Source organism: Myotis myotis, unplaced genomic scaffold, assembly GCF_014108235.1.
Source record: "Myotis myotis isolate mMyoMyo1 unplaced genomic scaffold, mMyoMyo1.p scaffold_m19_p_19, whole genome shotgun sequence".
Lineage (NCBI taxonomy): Eukaryota > Metazoa > Chordata > Mammalia > Chiroptera > Vespertilionidae > Myotis > Myotis myotis.
This window is the reverse complement of record NW_023416323.1, coordinates 18,899,332-18,919,856: the sequence shown is the minus strand read 5'-3', so window position 1 is coordinate 18,919,856 and position 20,525 is coordinate 18,899,332. Positions and strand designations below refer to the sequence as shown.

Genomic DNA, 20,525 nt, shown 5'->3' with positions numbered 1-20,525 from the left:
TCCTGGTTTTCCTGAGACAGTGGGGGTTCCCCAGCTGTGGGGTTTTTAGTACTAAAACCAGGAAAATCCTGGGCAAATAGGGAGGAATAAGTTACCCAAGCAGGCCGGGAGGCCTGCTAATCAAGGACCTCCTGATATTATCAACCCAGAAAGAAATGAGTATGATAAGAACCGGAACACTCCAGGTCCATGTGATCAGCATTTTTTTCTTCCTATAGGAAGCCAATCTATTAATTTAAAAAGAGGAATGATGATCATAGGCGCTGAATTACACAGAGGCCAAATGATCAGCAAATTCTCTCCTGGCATGGAGTCGATCTGTTAATTTACAAAGCAAAATTACTGTCCAACAGGCCGGATACTCCAAGTCCACATGGTCAGCACATTTTCTGCTTCTGCTCCACCCTTTGTGGAAAGGCAAATCGTAATCAAGAGACTGCTTAGTGGGCGTGAAATGTGGTTAGAGTGAGTGTTTGAAGTCCTAACTCCACCAATGGGCGCAGACTGCCTTTATCATCTGAACGCTGGGGGCCTTTGCCTCAGCAGCTCTACTGCCACAGAATGGGCACTGCCAACATTGCCTCCTTGAGGCTTCTGATTTTCTAATCTTCCATTGGTGACCACCCTCTTTAAGTGTGGCTCCTTCCTTAGATGTGCTAAGAGCTTCAAACAGATAGCTAAGTTTCACTTCCCTAGGAGCCATTCAGCTCTGTTACACCTATCTGTGTCCTCATTCCTTACTTGTTTATATGCAGATTCCTTCCAAAAAGCAGCCTTAATTGTCTTACTGCCACATCTCAGGGCTCAACTCACTATGTCCCTCATTAATTACGATCAGTTTTAGAGAGACTGTGTAAGAACATGGACTTAGAAGGGAGAAAATTCTACTGTCTAGTTTACTGCCATTTAGAGAACTTGGGCAAATCACCAGATCCCTTTGAGCCTCAGTCCACATCTGTAAAATGGGAACCTTCCAAATTCGGTTGTGTCAAGGATAAATTGATGCCAAAGATGTATAAGGACTAATACAGTGTTTTAGTCAAAGTCAATACCAGTGCTTAATAAATTATATCAAATAACCATAAAAAGTACTATCATTTTCTGTTACATTTTGAAGCTTTAGTGTTTTACAACCTAGACAAACTAAGATTAATGATTCAAGGGCCTCATTGAATATTTAGCTTTAGAGATAAAAAATACATCCTATGCTATGTTAGTGCTGTTGATTTATTATAGTCAAGAGAAACATAAATATGTTAGGACAATGTTGAAATAGGACAGGATGAAGAAAGATGTTTTGATGAAAAAGAAAAAGCATAGCAGTAATCTGTCTTGGTTCTTCTCCCTCCTCCCTGGCCAGTCCTCCTCAACCTATTTTACTTGTTCCTCCTCCTCTCCCCAACCTCTAAATGTTGGAATGTCTCAGGCCTCAAGTAGTAGAATGTCTTCCTTCCTCCATTCTACTACTTGCTCAAACCAAAGTCTTGAAGAAGGACCTAACATGAGTGTTCATAGCATCAGTCTAGGAAGCCCTTGTTCTAAACTCCAGCACTAGCACTGATCAACAGAGCGTAATCAGTCTATCATCTCATTAAGTCTTCCCCATTACGCTGTTGAAGGGTATCACTGTCATTCTACAGAGAATGCAAGTAGGGCTTAGCAAAGTGGCAGCCTCAGCAAAAGGGACGGCTAAGAACACTGATGAGAGACAGGTGCCCATGGTCACGTCTTATGAGTTGAATCATAGCAGATGCCAACTTCCAATGAAATAGTAACATGTTTATGCATTTTCTAAATGCCAGACATTGTCCTAATCATTTCATGGGTATTATCTTACTTAGTCTCTAAAGAGCCCTAAGACATTGTCATAATGATTTTCATCCCACTTTACAGATAAAGGAACTGAGGCTTATGGATGAAAACTAACAGACTTGGTGTCACATAGCTATCAAGTGGGATATTCCAGGCTCTGGAACTTCTCACACAATGCTCTCACTTACACAGTGGTATTCAGAGTCTGACAAATGTAGGTCACGTAAACCAAGAATGTGAGGCAGTAGAATTCTCACATTCAATGCTCTTTTGTGTTTCAGTCAGCCTCTTTCAGTCTCCTGAACTAGCTAGCTGACAGCACTCATGACTGGCCAATGAGCCTTTGCTGTCCGTGAGTAGATTCTGTCCTCCACATTCTATGTCTGCAATGCTATATTTTTTAATATGTCCATAGCTCTGCAAGAATTAAGCAGGCAGTTGGGAAGGATGGGTTGGAATGTTTTACATCTCTGCAACTTCTCTATTTTATTCGAGTACTGCAAGCTCATTGAGGGCATGCTCACCACTTTCATTTCAGCCTTATCCTCCCCCATTCCCTTGTTCTTAAATTTCTGTCCTGCATCTAAACTTTCCAAAGGAAAGATGGTCTTTTGCATCATGATCACCACTCTCTGATCAGAATTCTTTCACTGTGAAGGTTACTGAGGATTGGCATTGGGAGCACACGCAAAAGTTATCTATTTCCCATGCTTCTCAATTCAGTGTCCAAGTGCTCAACAATAAGGAGCAATTACTGCATTCATTTAAGGTAGATTCTGAGAATCCCACAGGCATGTCTTTAAATTATCCTGTAAAACATTAAATGAAGTGATTTCATAATCACAGACCTTGAATTATTTGTATTAATGTGCTTCTTCCATTGGAGGGGTAATCAGGAGTCTGGACCTCATTCAGATAAGGCCACTTGTATTTATCAGATTCCAACACTGGCTTCAACTCACCCATGTGGTTCTCTAGTGGAACTGTGAAGCTGAAGGTGTGTTTCGGATTTCTGATTTATAAATACTCTTTGTAAATATGATCATATCTCTTTGGCAATGCCATTATTTTCTTTTAAAGAAACTCTGTAGATGTAGCACCTAGCATACTCTGGGTATTGTTTTATGTGCTTTACAAGTATTAGCACACTAATAATCAATGTGATAGCTGTCTAGGGTAGAGGCCATTATTATCATGCTTATTTTGAAGATAAGGAACTGCGGCATGAAGAGGTTCACTCACTGTCCAAGGCCACCTATCTAGGAAGTGCAGAGCCAGGATTCAGACAAGGAAGAAGCTGTTTTAACCACAAAGCTGTTCTGCCTCTCAGAAACAGCCTCACCACCTCCTCCAGCACCACTAACTTGGGGTCGTCCTCATCCTTATCAGCTCTCCCCAAATCCACATGCTCACTGTGACCCCCAACCCGGTGGTAATCCTGGTCAGCATGGCAGGGCTGGGCCTCCTGTCTCCTGAGGCTTCAGTTTGAACACACTGGGTTCTGTCACTCCCAGGAGCAAGCAGTTGTCTTTTAGAGGAAAACAGAGCTTTTGAAATAAATGTTGATTCTTGGTCTCTCTCTTGAGATACAGGTGAGGTAGACAGGAACTAGATAAGGAAATAAAAGTAAGAAAAGAAGAAAAAATTCCCAAATCTTTAAGGATAACTTCTCTTTTTTTCCAAGGTACGTAGTGCTTCTCTGGATGGAAAAATTGCTATAACCTAAAATATTACACTAACTGCTCTGGAATCCTCTTTCTTCTTGGCATGCTTATTAAGAAATTCTGCTCTTGCAGCAACAAATCTCAGTTTTCTTAGCTTCTGGAAAACTGTAAAATCATTAACTATCCTTTAAAAATGTATCATTAGAAATAAATGTGATCTTTGTCCTTATAAATACTTGGACATGAAGTACTATACATTTTATATAGTTTGAAGGTGTTTGATATAATGACCTTTGGGATCCTTTCTAGTTATAAGGAAATGCATATCCATGAATTTGGGTTAAATAGGAACAAAAGGATATTGAAATTTCCCTCTTTCTTCCTTTGTTCGTAAAGAATAGGTTAACATATATTGATTTTATTTCACAGCTTGCACGGAAATGAGTGTTTCACTGTTGACATTTTTATGATCTGTAGTTTACATTCTTTTTAATAGCCTTGGTGCAGTATTTTAAAAGAGTATCTTGGTTGTAAAAGCTGTTTTAGAAGGAGAATTTGTTTTAGAAGAGCAAACATGACTTATATAATCTACTTTATCAAAAGAAAATCTTGGTAACAAGTTGGCTCAGAAAGGAAAAGGTTGGCGGGATTGGATGAAGATGAGACACCCGAGATAAATTGATCTTCAATTATTTTGGAGGGAATGGCCAAAGTATTTCTATTTATCAGTGAGAGGTTGTACATCAGGAGCTCTGCCTTATAAATCCAAATCGAAAGGCCGAGTTCAGCAGAGAGTTGCCTTAGGCAACAGGATGTGAATCAGGTTGGGTTATACTGCAGTAATAAACAGCCCTATAAATATTAATGGCATAAACAGCAAAAGTTTAATTATTGCTCATGCTATATAACCAATATAGCATTAGAGGGGCACTGGTCCATGAAGTCATGCCCCACGATACCATGGAGCACAAACATGTGAGTTCTCCATGGCAAAGAAAGACATCCTGGATTCTGCATTGACAAGTAAAAGCTCTGTCCTGAAAAATGAATGACGTCACTTCTTACTGTAATCCATTGACTATAATAATGACATGGCCCCATCCGATTGCAAAGGGAACAGGAAGGTGTAATTCTCCACATGCTCAGAACAGAGGAGACCTGACTATGCATGAGCACTGGGAGTCTTTATCACAGCAGCCAGAGTGGACCGAGTGCTGGATCTGTATGAAGCAACGTGTGAAGTCTCTACAACAGCATGTGACTTAGTCCTCACACACACGGTCAGGTGTGTGCTTTCACAGTCCCCTTTCCCCAGTAGTGGAGACTGGGAGTCAAGAAGGTTAAATATCTTGCCCAAAGATTATGTATTAAGTAGTAAAATCAATTTATAAACCTGTGCGTTAACCCAGCTCTTCTCCAAGTGCCCTTGCAGCCTCAGCTGAAATGCCAGGCCCTTTGCGCTCTGAGGGCAGGAGGCACCCGCTGTCCTGGCTAATCCACTAAGGGACATAGTGAGGGAGGGAGGCATGTTCACTTCGGGAGCTGCAGGCCCTCTCCCCACGTCGTTCAAGTAGACTATTAAGTACAAGAGTATTACTCTCAGTAGTCGTGTCTTATGTCGTCATAGACATAGAAAAGCAATTTTAATGTGACAACATGTTAAATATTTTAACAAAACCTGAAGTGTAGATATGAGTCTTTTTTTACTAGCTGAGTGGTCTTGCAGTAGTCACCGCAAGTTCTGGGCCTCGTTTAGAGGATATTAGTCTTCTCAGAGCATGACCTCTGCACCAGCAGCTTCCCCATCATTATAAGAATCGCAGGATCTCAGGCCTCATCCCTGAATCAGAATCTGCAGGGAACAAGATCCCCAGGCTGGAGAAAAGTGAGAGAAAAACTGTGCTGGAGGATTTCTACAATTTCCCTGGGCTCTAGAATTCTGCTTTTATGTACATTAGAATGAAACTTATTTTTAAATGAAACTTTCAGAGAGTAGTTGCATATTTTAGGATCTGAAGGAAACACATTTCAAATGATAATTAATGCTACGATGTACTGCGTGCTTGTGTGTGGGGCAGGGGGCAGGGGGCAGGGAGACTGTGCTAGTCACTTTGCTTGCAGCAGCTCATCCAGTCATCACTTCCCTGTGAGTTCCTGTTGTTATCCCCAGATTACAGATAAGAAAACACAGCTGAGAGGTTAAGTAACTCAGACTTGCACAGCTAGCAAATGGGAAGCAGAGATTTGAATACAAGTTGTCTGTTTCCAGAGTTTGAACTAAATCATGTGCTGGTCAAAAACAGCTCGTGGTAGGACCCAGGGCGCTTATTGCCAGCAGCTGGGTTCTTCCTTGTGTATGTGTGTAATCTTTCTCCATTTCTACACCATATCATTTCCCTTGCTTTAGTAAACCGAGCACTGGAACGCTGACCTGTCCTGCGTATTTAATTAGGAGTCAGCTATCACAAAAGCTATCACAAAAGTTAGGCATGTAGTCACCCACACAGTGATGAAATTCCCCTTATGTCCCCTTTGTTGGCCCTCCTAAGAATTTCTCTGGGAACACACCAACTAGATGTAAGGAAGCTGCTTCCAGAATCCCCTGTTGAAAATTTTATTCATGTAAAGAGAATATATTGCTCTTAGGGAAGCAGAGAAAAATGGGGCCTGCCTGGTTATAAAAGGATCCTTTATCAGTCCACCCCGATATTGTACCTCTCCAAACTAACTTTAAAATATGATACTATAATTACTATAACCTGGTTAATATAACATAATATCATGTTCTATTATATATGCACTATCCTATAACACAGTGTGTGTGTGTGTGTGTGTGTGTGTGTGTGTGTGTGTGTGTGTATACTAGAGGCCCATTGCAGGAAGATTCCTGCAAGAATAGGGCTTCCTGCGGCTGGGGCAGAGCAAGAAGGGAGCCAAACCTGCTGAGGCGGGCTTCGCTCCCGCTCCGCTGCCCGGCTGGTTTCCCTCCCGTCTCCCACCTCCACTGCCTTGGCTCTGTTCCTGTTTCCGCTGCCTCTACTTTGCTCCCTTCTGTAGCGCTTCGCTTCCACGTTGTCTTCAGTCTTCACTCCCAGCAGGTATATGCAAATTAACCGCCTTCTTGATTGGGTTAATTTGCATATAGTCTGAGTCCAGTTTCTGGCTGAGCAGTGCTCCCACTGTGGGAGCGCACTGACCATCAGGGGGCAGCTCCTGCATCGAGCATCTGCCCCCTGGTGATCATAGTGTGCATCATAGTGACCAGTTGTTCTGCCATTTGGTTGATTTGCATATTAGGGTTTTATTATATATTATATAGGATTAAGAAACTAATGTCAAAGCTTAAATGAGTAGCTGATAAGTCAATATTCAATGTTATCAATATTCAATTGTAAGTCAATAATCAAATCGAGGTCTGCTGATTCCAGACATTACATACTGTCTGAAAAACACTAAATTAGACAAAGAACAGAGAAGAGATTGTTGCCCTCCCTGTTGGTATCCCACCCTTATTCTGGACTCACCTCTGAGTCTGTCTGCAGCCTCTCAGAATGGCAGCCTCCTACCTCCAGAGGTGACCTCTGCCCCTCACCTGATAGCTTGCTGAATTGGGAACACCCTGGGGACCCTCAGCCAATGCAGAATTGGATCTGTGGATTAACTCTCCAGCATCTTGTCCCTTAGTAAACAATTCAGGGGCACCTTTGCCACTGTATCTGCAAAGGTCTCAGTGAGATTGAGTTCTACAATGATAACCTGTCCACTCATGAGTCCTATATGTGCTTGTCTCACTGCCCTGCCTCACTTCCCACTCCCTCTTTTGTACTTCCTGGCATCACCTCCCAAATAAAAGACTTTCACCCAAGCCCTTGCCTCAGGATCTGCTTTGATGTCTTATTCCCAAGGAATAAAATTAAGCAACCCTGTGAAAATCGACTTGTAACAATGGCCTGACCAAGTTTACCATCTGAGAGTTCCTTCTTAGTGTTAAAGTTACATTTCAGCAGAGGCACTTGAGCTGGGCCTTTCGTTCCCAGCCATTCTCACCTGTCTTAACCTTGAGATGAATGACAACATGCCTGAGCTAGAATGATCCAGGCAGAGTCCAATACAATAGTTGCGGATGCGAAGGGAAGTGGCTTGTTGTTTCCCAGCATTGAATAAGATGTACACCCTGTTTGGTTGCTGCACTCTCAGAATGCTTGGGTTCAGACTACCTTTGATGTTCTCTGAGGCAGACTTCAGCACTGTGTCTACTGAATTACACAAGGGGTCCCTGAAAAATGATTGCAAGGCAATGCCATATGTGGGATTTTCTGAATTTTCCACTGACACATATTAATCTTATTTAGGATAGCTTTCTCTTCTCACTCCTGATCAGATTTTCCCTCTGCTGCTGGCAAAGGTTGTAGATCTGTGATTTAGCTTTGCAGACGAAAGGTGTATTTTAGACGTTAAACCAGTTAAAGCTCTTTGATACTGAACATATTCATGGGTAGAATTGCTGCAAAAATCCCCTCAATGCAGATGCACAGCTAGATTTTACTTTTAAGTAGCAGAATCAGCTTTGTGACCAAACCATGAAAGAAAGGGAAAAATGGTCCAAAATTTTTAAGGGAGGTATGCAAGATGGCTGAAAGCTGACAAGTGGCAGAGCCAGGACTCAGATCTACTGATTCCAGACATCCTGCCTGATGGACATAAAACTGAAAAGAAAAGAAAAAAAGAGCTATGGGGAAACCTAGTGGCTCATACGTACTCGACATGATGGAATGACCAGGTCTTTTCCTCTGGCACAAAGAGCTTTTGAACATTGTTTGATAATATTCCAAAAAGCAAGTAATAGCGCCAAGTCTCCCAAATGTTCCATATAAACCCAGGATATGGCTAACACATTTATCCTGTCGTCTAAATATGCTGAGTGTCTGCATCAAAATCCATCACCATCCCTTGTTCCTCTGCAGCTTGTATCCTGGGTTAGGGATGCTCATACCCATGCAACTGGTGACTCCTTGGCTGGGTGCAGGTATGTTCACAGCATTATGGAAGCTCATCCTTCCATTTCATCGAATAGTTTCTGAACCATCATTTTTCCAACATTTTTTATGAGCATTTTCAAACATAAAGTTGAAAGACGTTTAGACCGAACAACCATGTACTCATAACCTAGGTTCTACCATGCACATCTTACTAGTTTTATCACACGTCAATCCATCTCTCTATATTTCCATCAATCCATCTTATTTTGTATGCATTTCAAAGTAAGTGACCAATACACTTCTACATGCAATTAGTAATTAGAGTTCAATGTTTATTTATGGTTCTTCTTTTCCTTTTGAGGTAAAATTCATATACTATGATACTATGATATCCACACATTTTACATGTAACATTTGCATTCTGAAAAAAATGCATTCAGATGTGCAACTCAAACCCCCATCAAAGTAGAAATCATCAGCATCACCCCAGAAAGGCCTCTCATGACTGTTCCCAGTTACAGTCTTCCTCACCCCATGGAGGCCACTAATATTCTGATTCCTCCCATTGTACGTTAGTATTGTCTGTTTTAGAATTCTATATAAGTGAAATCATACAGTGTGTATATTTTTTATTTGACTTCTTTCACTCAGCATAAGATTTTCAAGAGTCATCCATGTTGCATGTACCAGTAGTTTATTCCTGTTTGTTACTGAGTAACATTCCATTGGCTAAATGTAGCACATTTTCAAATCCATTCTCCTACTGATGGATGCCTGGTTCGGTTCCAATTCTTGGCAACCAGGAATATAATAAACTGCCAAAAACAATCATTCGTGTACAAGTCTATGTCTGGACATATGTTTTCATATCTCTTGAGTAAATACCTAGGAATAAAATTGCAGTATCCTGGGTAGGTTCATACTGAGTATTGTAAGAACCTGCCAGTCCTCTATCCAAAGTAGTGGTTTCACTGTCCAACAATGAATAAGAGTGCCAGTCACTGCACATTTTCACAAACATTTGGTGTTGCTGATCTTTGTAATCTTAGTTATTCTTGTAGGTGTGTAGAGGCATCTTCTTGTGTGTTTAATTTGCAGTGCCCTAATGACTCATATGTTTATTGGCCATTCATGCATCTTTTTTTTTACTGTCTTTTCAAATATTTTACCCATTTTTAAATTTTTTTTTTTAATTTTTGTCTTTTTGTCATTGATTTATAGTTCTTTACATATCCTGGGTACCATTTCCTTGTCATCTATAGATTTTGCAAATATTTTATTCCCATCTATGTCTTGACTATTCCTTTTCTTAATGATGTTTTTTCATGGGCAGAAATTCTTACTACTAAAAAAGTCTAAATTTGATGTTTTTCTGTATCTAGTCTAGGAAATCTATGTCTATCCCTATAGTAGAGGAGACATTCTGTGGTTTCCTACAAAAGCTGTACAGCTTTAATACTGACATTTAGGTCTTTGGCCCATATAGACTTAATTTTTATTAATAAAAATGTATGTGTGTTACTGGCTACTGTAAAAGTTTTCTCTTTATCTTGGATTTTCATCATTTTGGCTATGATGGGCTGACATGTAGTTCCCTTTACATTTATCTTTCTTTGGATTTGATGAGCTTTGGATTCTGTAATTTTATATGTGTAACCATATCTGAGAAATCTTTAGCTGCTATTTTCTTCGAACATTTTTTTTTTGCCCCAGTCTCTGGAACAAAATTACCCATGTAAGACCTTTTGATATTGTCCCATGGGTCTCTGAAAAGATCTGTTCATGTTTTTACATTCCATTTTGTTCATGTTGAATAATTTCTATTGATTTATATTCAAGTTGGCTGACTTTCTTCTTTCATCTTCATTTTGCTGCGAAGACCAACCAGTGAATATTTTATTTAATATACTCTAGTTTTTAGTTCTAGAATTCCCATTTGGTTCATTTTTATTGTTTCTGTTTCTCTACTTAGACTTCCTGTCATTTCATTATTCTCAGCTTATTTTCTTTTAGGTTCTTGATCATGGGTATAACAGCTGCTTTTAAACCATTGACTGCTAATTCCAAAATCTAGGTGGCCCTGCGGTTGGTCCCATCAAATGCCTTTTCTTGTGAGAATGGGTCATATTTTCCTGCTGTTTTCTATTCAGTGACAACCAAATCTTGGATTGTATTTTGAACATTATAAAAAATATGATGTAGAAACTCTGCATTCTGTTCTGTTTCTACAAAAGAGCATTTTGTTGTCTATTATGTTTTGTTGTTAGCTTGACTAAACTCAAACCTGCATACTCCATCTCCCTGAAATGAGTGGCAGCTCTAATACTGATGCTTGGCCCTACTGGTTTGGCTCAGTGGATAGAGCGTCGGCCTGTGAACTGAAGGGTCCCAGGTTCGATTCCGGCCAAGGGCACATGCTTGGGTTGCGGGCTCAATCCCCAGTAGGGGCCGTGCAGGAGGCAGCCAATCAATGATTCACTCTAATCATTGATGTTTCTATCTCTCTCCTCCTCTCCCTTTCTCTCTAAAATCAATAAAATGTATTTTTTTTAAAAAAAATACTGATGCTTGGAGATTTCCCATTCAAGCTTGGTTCAAGGGTTGGTATCAGAGGTTTGGGGAAGAGGTTTTTTAAAAAATGACTTTATGCACAGAAGTCAGGACACTGTCTGGGTTTTCTCATTTACTATCCAGTGGTTATTGTTGTCCTTAACTCTGTCCTTTGCTCTGTAAGCTACCAACACTATGGGTTTTCCATCATACTTTTAATTCCCCACCGAAAAGTCGGATTGGTTGTTCTACCCTGGACTGAGAGTGTAAATACTGACCCATTGACATCTTCTTCTTCAAAGTTCATTCCCTTCAGTTTTTTCCTGCTTTATTTCACTCTCCAGGTCTCCCAGGTAGTTATCATATGTTGTCAAGAATTTATAGCTATTACTAGAGAAGGGTTGGTCAAATAGGAATGACCCAGCTATACCGGAAGTTGAAGCTTCTGCACATTACCAGCGGCTTCAAAATACTCCATTGGAAGGATAGTCCATCATTTATTAACCTTACCTTATGTTGATAGCTATTCATATTACTTGCATTATTCGTTGTTATGGTACCTTTGACTCTGACATAAAACTAACCTCATTCTGACACATACTTGATTTAGAATGGAAGCAAGAAACACCTCAGAGCTTAAGTTTTCTCATCTGTAAAATGGGGTGATAATAAGAATAGCAACCATAAATGTGCTTTTTTTTCATAAATGTGCTTTAATGAGACTTAAGTGAGGATAGTATTTCCACCAAATGCAAGCAGTAATTTAAAGAAACAATATTTTTCAACACCTTATACTACTCTGGCACATAATAAACTCAAATTAGGTGCTAGTTCCTTTTGTTGTTGTTCTTGTTGTTATCATTATCCTTGCATTACATTTTTGATCTCACATAACAAATGGCATATAACCAACTGTTTCTTCCATTTTTATAAGTACATACATATATATGAGGGTTTTCTTATGTCACATTGTTTTTGAGAACACTATTTTAATGGCTGCATAATACTCTACTGAAAAGATAAGCCATTATTCAAATTCATCTGGGGGAGAATTCTACAAAATGACATTATTTCTAATTGTAGACTAGCACGTACTAGATAATGTCAACCAGATAAAGTTAAGTAGCAAATTTCAGAAGCTAGAATAGTCATTCAAAATACTTCCATATTTCGACTAATAAAAATGACATACTAGCAGCAGCCTTCTCCCTCTTTAAGGAAATTGAAGTGCTTCATCAACTTTATTTCATTAAGATTCCCACAGCAGTGCTGCGGCAGGGGTGAAGGTCAAGGAGGCTCTGCTTTTGCAGGTCGAGTATCAAGTGCTGTGATGACCAAGTGCTCTCTCCAGGATCACCCTCCTTTCTCTCATCTCCGGTTTCTGTCCTCTGAGATGGTTCAGGGCAGTTGGGAGGGTCAGCTTGGGGATGACAACCAGCTGCTTGCTCCTGATGAGCTGAAGCTAGAAATCCAAATCCAGGAAAACTGGAATGCTTGTGAGTGAGAAGCATGGGGGGGATATTTGGTGTCCCTCCCGCTCACTCTCATCCCAGGTACTTACTGAATGGACAAATGAATGGGGAGAGGGGTCCTATGCCATCTCCTCCTGCTGCTGCATCCAGGTGCTCCACCAACCACTGTTCCTGCCCTTATCATGACAGCCTGTGAGCTCTACCCTGTTATTAGCCCCCTTTTTAAAGCGAGACAACTGAAATTCAGGTGGTAACCAGCTCCAGTGTTCACAGCTGGTAGATGTTTGCTGAGTCTTGCACTATTACAATTTTTTTCAAAAAGTCTGCTTATGTCTTGCACTGTACTGGGTAATGGAAAACATGTCTCTCAGAATATAGATAGCAATGAGAGGAGCTATATTCTAACCCAGTGGTTGGCAAACCGCAGCTCGCGAGCCACATGCGGCTCTTTGGCCCCTTGAGTGTGGCTCTTCCACAAAATACCACGTGCGGGTGCGCAAGTACAGTGCAATTGAAACTTTGTGGCCCATGCACAGAAGTCGGTTTTCAGCCTGGGCGAGTCTATTTTGAAGAAGTGGTGTTAGAAGAAGTGGGGCTACGTTCGCTGAGGTTGACCCCTCAGATTGAGGACGTTTTTAGCAAAGCCCAGCTTAGGAGTACCCTAATTAAGTTAATAACAATGTACCTACCTATATAGTTTAAGTTTAAAGAATTTGGCTCTCAAAAGACATTTTAATCGTTGTACTGTTGATATTTGGCTCTGTTGACTAATGAGTTTGCCAACCACTGTTCTAACCTGCAGAAAAGACCATTGAGCGAATGGTACAGGAATCTTGGCAGAAAGTTAGTGGGCTATTTTGCAGTCCCTATTGGTAAAGAAGGATCTTCGGAGCCAGATAGAGTCTTTCAACTTTACTAAAGTAGAATTCAAACCAATCTGATTAATTTAGCTAGTTTTTATTGAACACATACTGTGTGTCAACCAAAATGGCAGAGCCAGAGGATATATTGGTAAATGACACAGATGTGGTCCCTGTTGCATGAGCCTGATAGTACAGAAGTGAAGACAGGCACTGGACAGGGGATTACAGCTGTGCTCAAAAAGCAAGTCCAGATGCTTAGGAAATCCATCAGAGGCATTCACCTAGACCAGAGGTCCTCAAACTACGTCCCGCGGGCCACATGCAAATACAAATATTGTATTTGTTCCCGTTTTGTTTTTTTTTTACTTCAAAATAAGATATGTGCAGTGTGCATAAGAATTTGTTCATAGTGGGGTTTTTTTAACTATAGTCCGGCCCTCCAACGGTCTGAGGGACAGTGAACTGGCCCCCTGTTTAAAAAGTTAGAGGACCCCTGATAGACTAAGGGTCATATTTCTAGAGATTAAAGAAAAGGGTATGAGCTTGTTGTTGAAAAGAAAACGAAGAGCACCAACTAGTACAGGAGATGAAAGTTTTCCAGACTCAAAAAGATCTCACGAATTTGGAGCAATGGATAAAGCCATGAAGAAGCAACTTCAGTTCTAGATTCAGTATGTATCAGTAAGCCCAGAATTAGATCTGGCATGAGAACAGCTTATGAGGAAAACACCAGAAAATGTTCCTCCACCACAGGGTTAATATTAATTAGCAAAGCATATGATATTGTTGCAACAGCAACAATGAATTCACACATTTGTTTTACAGGGCTTGCAAAGGAAAAAACTGTTTTATATCTATTCCCAGATGGCATGTTTTGAATAGTGTCTTCCCTTTCAAAAGACTTTTCTGGTAACATGGTTTGTTTTTTATGGGGATATAAGTAATAAGCTTAGGGGCAATTAACTTAATCCTTAATAAGAATGATTCAAAACCATAATAGAAGCTGATGTGCTTTCATGCTCTCTAAATAGCTTTACTAAATATATAGTAATTGGATATTTATAAGAATCAGACTCTCCCATAACTAAAGAGGAAATGATAATGTGTTGGTATGGGATGCACAGTTTTAAATACAGTAACTGACTTGCTTCTCAAAATACCATTGAGAGAATCTCTCAGTGATGTTTTTCTGTGTGTTCACTGTATGCCCCACCTGTTTCAATAAGCAATAGGACAACGTATGTAACTCCATACTGAACGGGATAAACAAGGATGGAATTAGAAAGAAAGGATGGTACAGATAGGAAAGCTAGAAGGAAGGTAATGTGAGTGCACACAGTTCTCATCTGTGCAATCCTCCTGGCTCGCTGGAGGAGGAGCAGGGGTACTGCCCCCATGTTGTGGATGTGGAAATGGAGATTTGGAGAAATTACTGACATGTTGCCCTGACTGGTCTTGCTCAGTTGTTGGCGTGTCAGCCCTTGGACTGAAGGGTCCAGTTTGATTCCCAGTAACAGGCATATACCTGGGTTGCACTCCAGATCCCTGGCAACCAATCAAAGTGTATCTTTCACAGTGATGTTTCTCTTTATCCCCCACCCCCCACTCTCTCTAAGAATCAATGGAAAAAATATCCTTGGATGAGGATTAACCAAAAAAGAAATTATTGGCATGTCCAGTATCATAGAACTAGTGAGCAACAGATCCCAAAACACATCAGCCCCAATGAAACTCTGTTTTTCTCTCTACTACTCTATGCTAATTTCCAATAATATTAAAAATGCAATTGGTATTACAAGAGATGCCAGCTCAAAGAGAAACTCAATAGAACTACAGATGGAAACTTCTTTTCAGTATTGCCCTCAAGTTGTGAATTGATGAGCCTGGCCCTCCCTCGATGCTTTGAACTTTCTTAATCTTAGCAGCTCAGTAGTTGTTTAACATGCCTTATATTCATCATCTGATCGGGAATCTAAACATAATAAAGGCCACCAGGCTATTACAACACTCTTCTGCCTGTCTCAAGTTATGTTTTATTAAGTTGAGTTGTCAATATTAAATCATCAAGAAAGATGGCTCCAGATAAGTCTCACCATCTCATCAATAATACCTTCCTGGGGTCTTTGGAGACCAGAAATTTACAGTGAGGTTGGCATGCTGCTATGAACCATCATAGTTTTTATTGTGCTTTGTAGCTGCACCAACTTCCAGAAGAGGCTGTTCTAAAATCTTAATGTGACAAAAATCAATTTTCAGATGTAAATTTGGATGCCAGAGGTGGCATTTTTCACATCCAGCACATTGCTTGTCTCTGGTTTTGAACTAATGATCACATAAACAAGACTGGAGACCATTGATTACATTACAGGCGAGGGGAGATTTATGTGCTGGGGCAAATTTTGCAAGGGATAGTCAGGGAAAGGATGTGTGACTTTGAAAAACTTAGTTGTGATGCGGAATGTCAAGAGTTCGTTTGCCTCTTCTTGCCCTTTTTACTTTCATGTTTATGCAGAAGTAGTCACCTTCCCTTCAGGGTTCAGGTGCTCTGCATAGAGGAATGACTGTGTGACTCCTCTTCTCAGAGCGCATTTGTGGAGGAGAACCCATGTCGCACCTTCAGAAAGCAGTTCTTTCAACTTTCAATATTATGGGGAACTGTATTCACTTACTCAACAGCCATGGAGCATGTATTAGTCAAGGATGCGTTTGGCTGCAAGTAACCAACATGCCTGATAAAGAACAGCTAGAATAAGTAGAGACTGTTTTTCTCTCTTACCCGGAAGTCCTACAATAGATGATTGTTGGCACTGATTCAGCTGCTCAGTGATGCAATGAGAAAATCAGGCTACTCCTCTGTTTCATCCCACTGTCCTTAATTTGCTCCATTTAACCCTCGTACTTGTCCTGTCATGGTTTGCAAGAAGACTGCTGTATATCCAGCTGTCGTGTGAGCAAGGCTGGGCGAAGAGAGAGGGTGAGCCACCAACAGTGTCCTCTTTGCAGTGGAGATACTCTCCTCAGAAACCCCCAGAGGTCTACTGTTATTGCTCACAGGCCTAAACCTTGCCCCACAGCTGCCTCCAGCTGCAAGAGAACCCGAAACAGCAGCATGTGTCTGTCCCACTGGTGCCCTGAACCAACTCAACATTTCACAGCAAGAACGAATAGAGGAGTAAATGTTAGGAGACAGCCAACCAAGTCTCTGTGTGTTGTTTGCTCACATACATGTATTTAGGGAATGCTGGCTTTATCTTCTTGCTTACAGAACTTCTCAGGGCTTTCAAGGTGCCAATACACATTGAGGCAGTTGATGAGGAATAGTTATAACAGTTATTACATTAGGCATTTTTGCCAAAGTAAACACAGAACTCCTAATTTTTTTTCCCTTAGAATGCCTGTTAATTCAGAAGTATTCTGAGTGAAATGCTGTATTTTTTTTTCTAGTTCCCATCTTTTGTTGGCAGAATAAAATACATTGGTCTCAAATCAGCACAGCCTCCTACACCAAAGCCATGTGTCCGGCTGCTCTAATTAAGAACAAAGCAAGGCACCAGGGCCTTAAATGGGTCCCATGATGAGCAGATGGTGGCCCAAGTACAAAATGATTAAAGAAATACCAAACTCAGCGGGCTACTAGTGTCCTCAAATTCACATCAGGTTTAAGGCAAATTAAGTGAGAGGTTTTCTTAGATATAGCCTTGACACTGCACAGGAGTCACTATATTTTCCCATGAAAGCTCAGTAACATCTTAAGTCTAGACAATGTATAGTATTAGTCGCTAAGAGCTGCAGGGTTCAAATACCAACTCTGTCATTTATAAGTGATGTGATCTGAGCAAGACACTATGAGCCTTGGTTTCCCAATCTGTAAAATGGGCACAGTTTCTGCCTGCTGGAGCTGTAATAAAGACTGTGAGATAATGGTTGTAAAGTGCTCATTGCAAGAGAGGGGAGTCTATTTTCAGCCCAGATCCTTTGTAAGGACTGAGCTAAACTGAATCCCTCTCTGTTAAGACTAAACTGGACTCTCCGTTCCATAAGGTCTTGTATAGCTTTAACTTCTAATTTTCAAAGCAAGGTATTCTGATACTGCTCTTTTGACCTTGGTGGTGGGACCATGCTTTGAACTCAGGTGCTATCTCTTTGCTTTACTGATAATTTTTTGCTCCAAGAAGTAAATACAGACCACTAGTCTTGAGTTTGTTTCATAATGTATTTCTTTTGTAAATAATCCACACAAAATAAACCAGTGGCTAAAACTATAAACAGTAAAATTTGTTGCAGAAGGAAAATTGGCTAAAAGGTCAGATATTGCTAGCATTGTAGAAAACCACATAAAAAAAATGTCCTATGCCAAATTAGACTTGGTAGAAAGATTGAGAACAAAATAAAAATGATAATGGCCAAAACCACACAGGGGAAATTTTGTTATTGACTAGAAATCAATACAAGTATCAAAACTTTTATAAAAAAAAATATACCACTGCAAAATTGGACTTGGTAGAATAAAGTCATAAAACCCATGAATCAGAAGTTGCCATTGGAAATATTTAATTTGGCAAAAAAGCAATGAATCAAATATTTGGCATAAAATTTATTTATACACAATACAATCCTGATAAAAATAATTTCATCAAAGTAAAATTAAATTGTTTAATTTGAAATTGTTTATGCAGTGTGGAAGCCTGAACAATCACTGAGTTTGGCTCTAATAGAGTTTGCTTGAAAAAGATTACTGGGTGAAAATCATTGATACCATTTAGTTCTACCTCAACTGCTTTGAAATATATATTTAAAACACTAGCAAGGTCAGAATAACAAGGTTAAAACATTCTATAATCATTGTAAGTATAATGCTTAACATGGCACTCACAGCATAAGTCCCTATTATTATTTCTTAGCATTCTTTTTGTTTTCATTGAATTTTTTAAACTAGGTTCAGTTTCTTCACAACCTTTACTCCATTTATTATTGTCTACAAGATGGGTGCTAATTAAAAATGGTCTCATCAATACATTGAGGGATGCTTAGGTGGACGATTTTATGTTATTAATAAGAGATCAGAAGGAAGAAGTATGCTTACCTGTATTGAACTATCAGCTAGAGTCTCATGTCTACATGTATTGAGCACTGACTTTGAAACAGGCCTCATGCCTGGGAGGCCTTTGTTCATGATTAGCTCTCAGCTGCTCCATGCACTTGGGTATCATGGAAGTACTAGTATTTTGAAAGTACCTGCCTCTGGCTTTGCCTTTATTCAGATGTGCACTCCCCTTTTGGCTTGTGACAGCAAGACCCTTCTAAATTCCAAGGTCTTTAGCTTGTGCTGACACATGGCACGTTCAGCTCTGACATGTTATTTCCTTCTGCTGAGGGTGTCTTGTCAAATCTTATGGGTTTTGTGCTTTTTGCTGCTGCCTATTAGGCTTACAACTCACAAAGCTATGACTTTAAATGTCAGGATTGTCACTGTAACAAAGGAGCAAAAGCAGGCTGTTGGCATTTTTTTGGACACAATTTGCAATATCATTTTTCTCCCTTTAACATTTTCGTGTTTCCAGGTGACACTTGCCTGCAAAAGTACGTCACAAAGCTCGGGGTTTTCGTGAAACACGTCTGACCTAGGATCTGTAGCCCCATATCCAAAAGCCACTCCTGGCTCGACCTCATGGAAACTGATTTTCTCCTCTGAGCCAGGGCCCCTGCCTTTAAAAGTAAAGGCATTGCCCTGGCCAGTATGACTCAATTGGTTGGAGCATTGTCCCATACACAGGAGGTGGCAGGTTTGATCCCTGGTTAGACCACGTAACCCAGTCAGGGTGTGTGCAGGAGGCAGTCGATATTTCTCACGTTGATGTCTCTCTCTCTCTCTCTCTCTCTCTCTCTCTCTCTCTCTCCTCTCCATTGCTCCCTCTAAAATCAGTGAAAAAATAAATAAAAGTAAAGGTATTATTACCTACTTCATGGGATTATTGTGAGAATAAAGTTTTAAATGCCTTATATCATCAGACCATCTCCAAAGAAGCATGGTCTTTTACATGGTTCAGCATGTTTAAAGTACTTCTGTATATGCTCATCTGATATTTTAAAACTGTAGATTAGAAAATATTTCAAACACATAAGTGAGCTCTATGGCAAGTTTCTTGCCAACATTTAGAAGCTGATGGGTAATAATTGCTAATATCCAAATCAGTTTAGAACAGAGATTAACCAACTATGCCCACAGGCCAAACAAATACGGCCCACTGCCTGATCTTATCAATGAAGTTTGATTGGAACAAAGCCATGCCTATTCATTGATATATTGTCTATGGCTGCTTTGATGCAAAGGTGAAGTTGAACAGTTCCAACAAAACTTCAGGACCTAAAACATTTACTATTTGGTCCTATATAGACAAAATTTGCTAACCTTTGGCTTAGAGTTTTACAGATTTCTTTCCTTCTCTATAGATTTAGATCTACATATACATTTGGTTAAATGTTACAGCATTCTATAGGTGGGTATCACCCCCATTCTCCAGATATGTAAACTGAGGCACACAATTTATAAATGGCAGAGCCAAGGATAAGTTTCAGCCTACTAACAACACAGTCTATATCTGATTAATGACACATAGCCTTTCAGTCCTTTATAAATTTTACTTTATAAAGATGGTTTCCATTGTATAATTAACCAGAGCCTGGTACACGGATTTGTGCACTGGTGGGGTCTCTCTGCCTGGCCTGCAGGGACCAGGTCAAAACCAGCAGTCTGACATCCCCCAAGGGGTCCCAGATTGTGAGAGGGGGCAGGCTAGGCTGAGGGACCCCACAAGTGCACGAATCCGTGCACTGGGCCTCTAGTATGCATATAAGATCTTTGGTTAATCTCTTCCCACCCTCCCCCCTCCTCCCATCCCTCTGAGATTCATTAGTCTGTTCCATGTTTTCATGCCTGTGCATCTTCCCCCTGGTGGTCAGTGATCATCATAGCTACCGGTCGAATGGTCACTTAGGCTTTTATATACAGTGGGGCCTTGACTTACGAGTGTCCCGACTAACGAGTTTTTCAAGATACGAGCCGTCTCTCAGCCAATTTTTTGCTTAGAGTTGCGAGCTAAAATTCGGGTTATGAGCCAGCTTCAGATACCCTACCACTAGCTGGCACAGCGAACGTCACAGTGAACGCCACAACATCAGCCCAGC

At 40.4% G+C, this 20,525-nt stretch overlaps 1 protein-coding gene across 1 annotated transcript in view; it reads left to right on the top strand.

The window, feature by feature from the left end:
- CDH13 (cadherin 13) overlaps positions 1 to 20,525 on the top strand; it is a 1,028,720-nt gene that overhangs the window by 384,780 nt on the left and 623,415 nt on the right. The gene's annotated exons all lie outside the window — the stretch shown is intronic.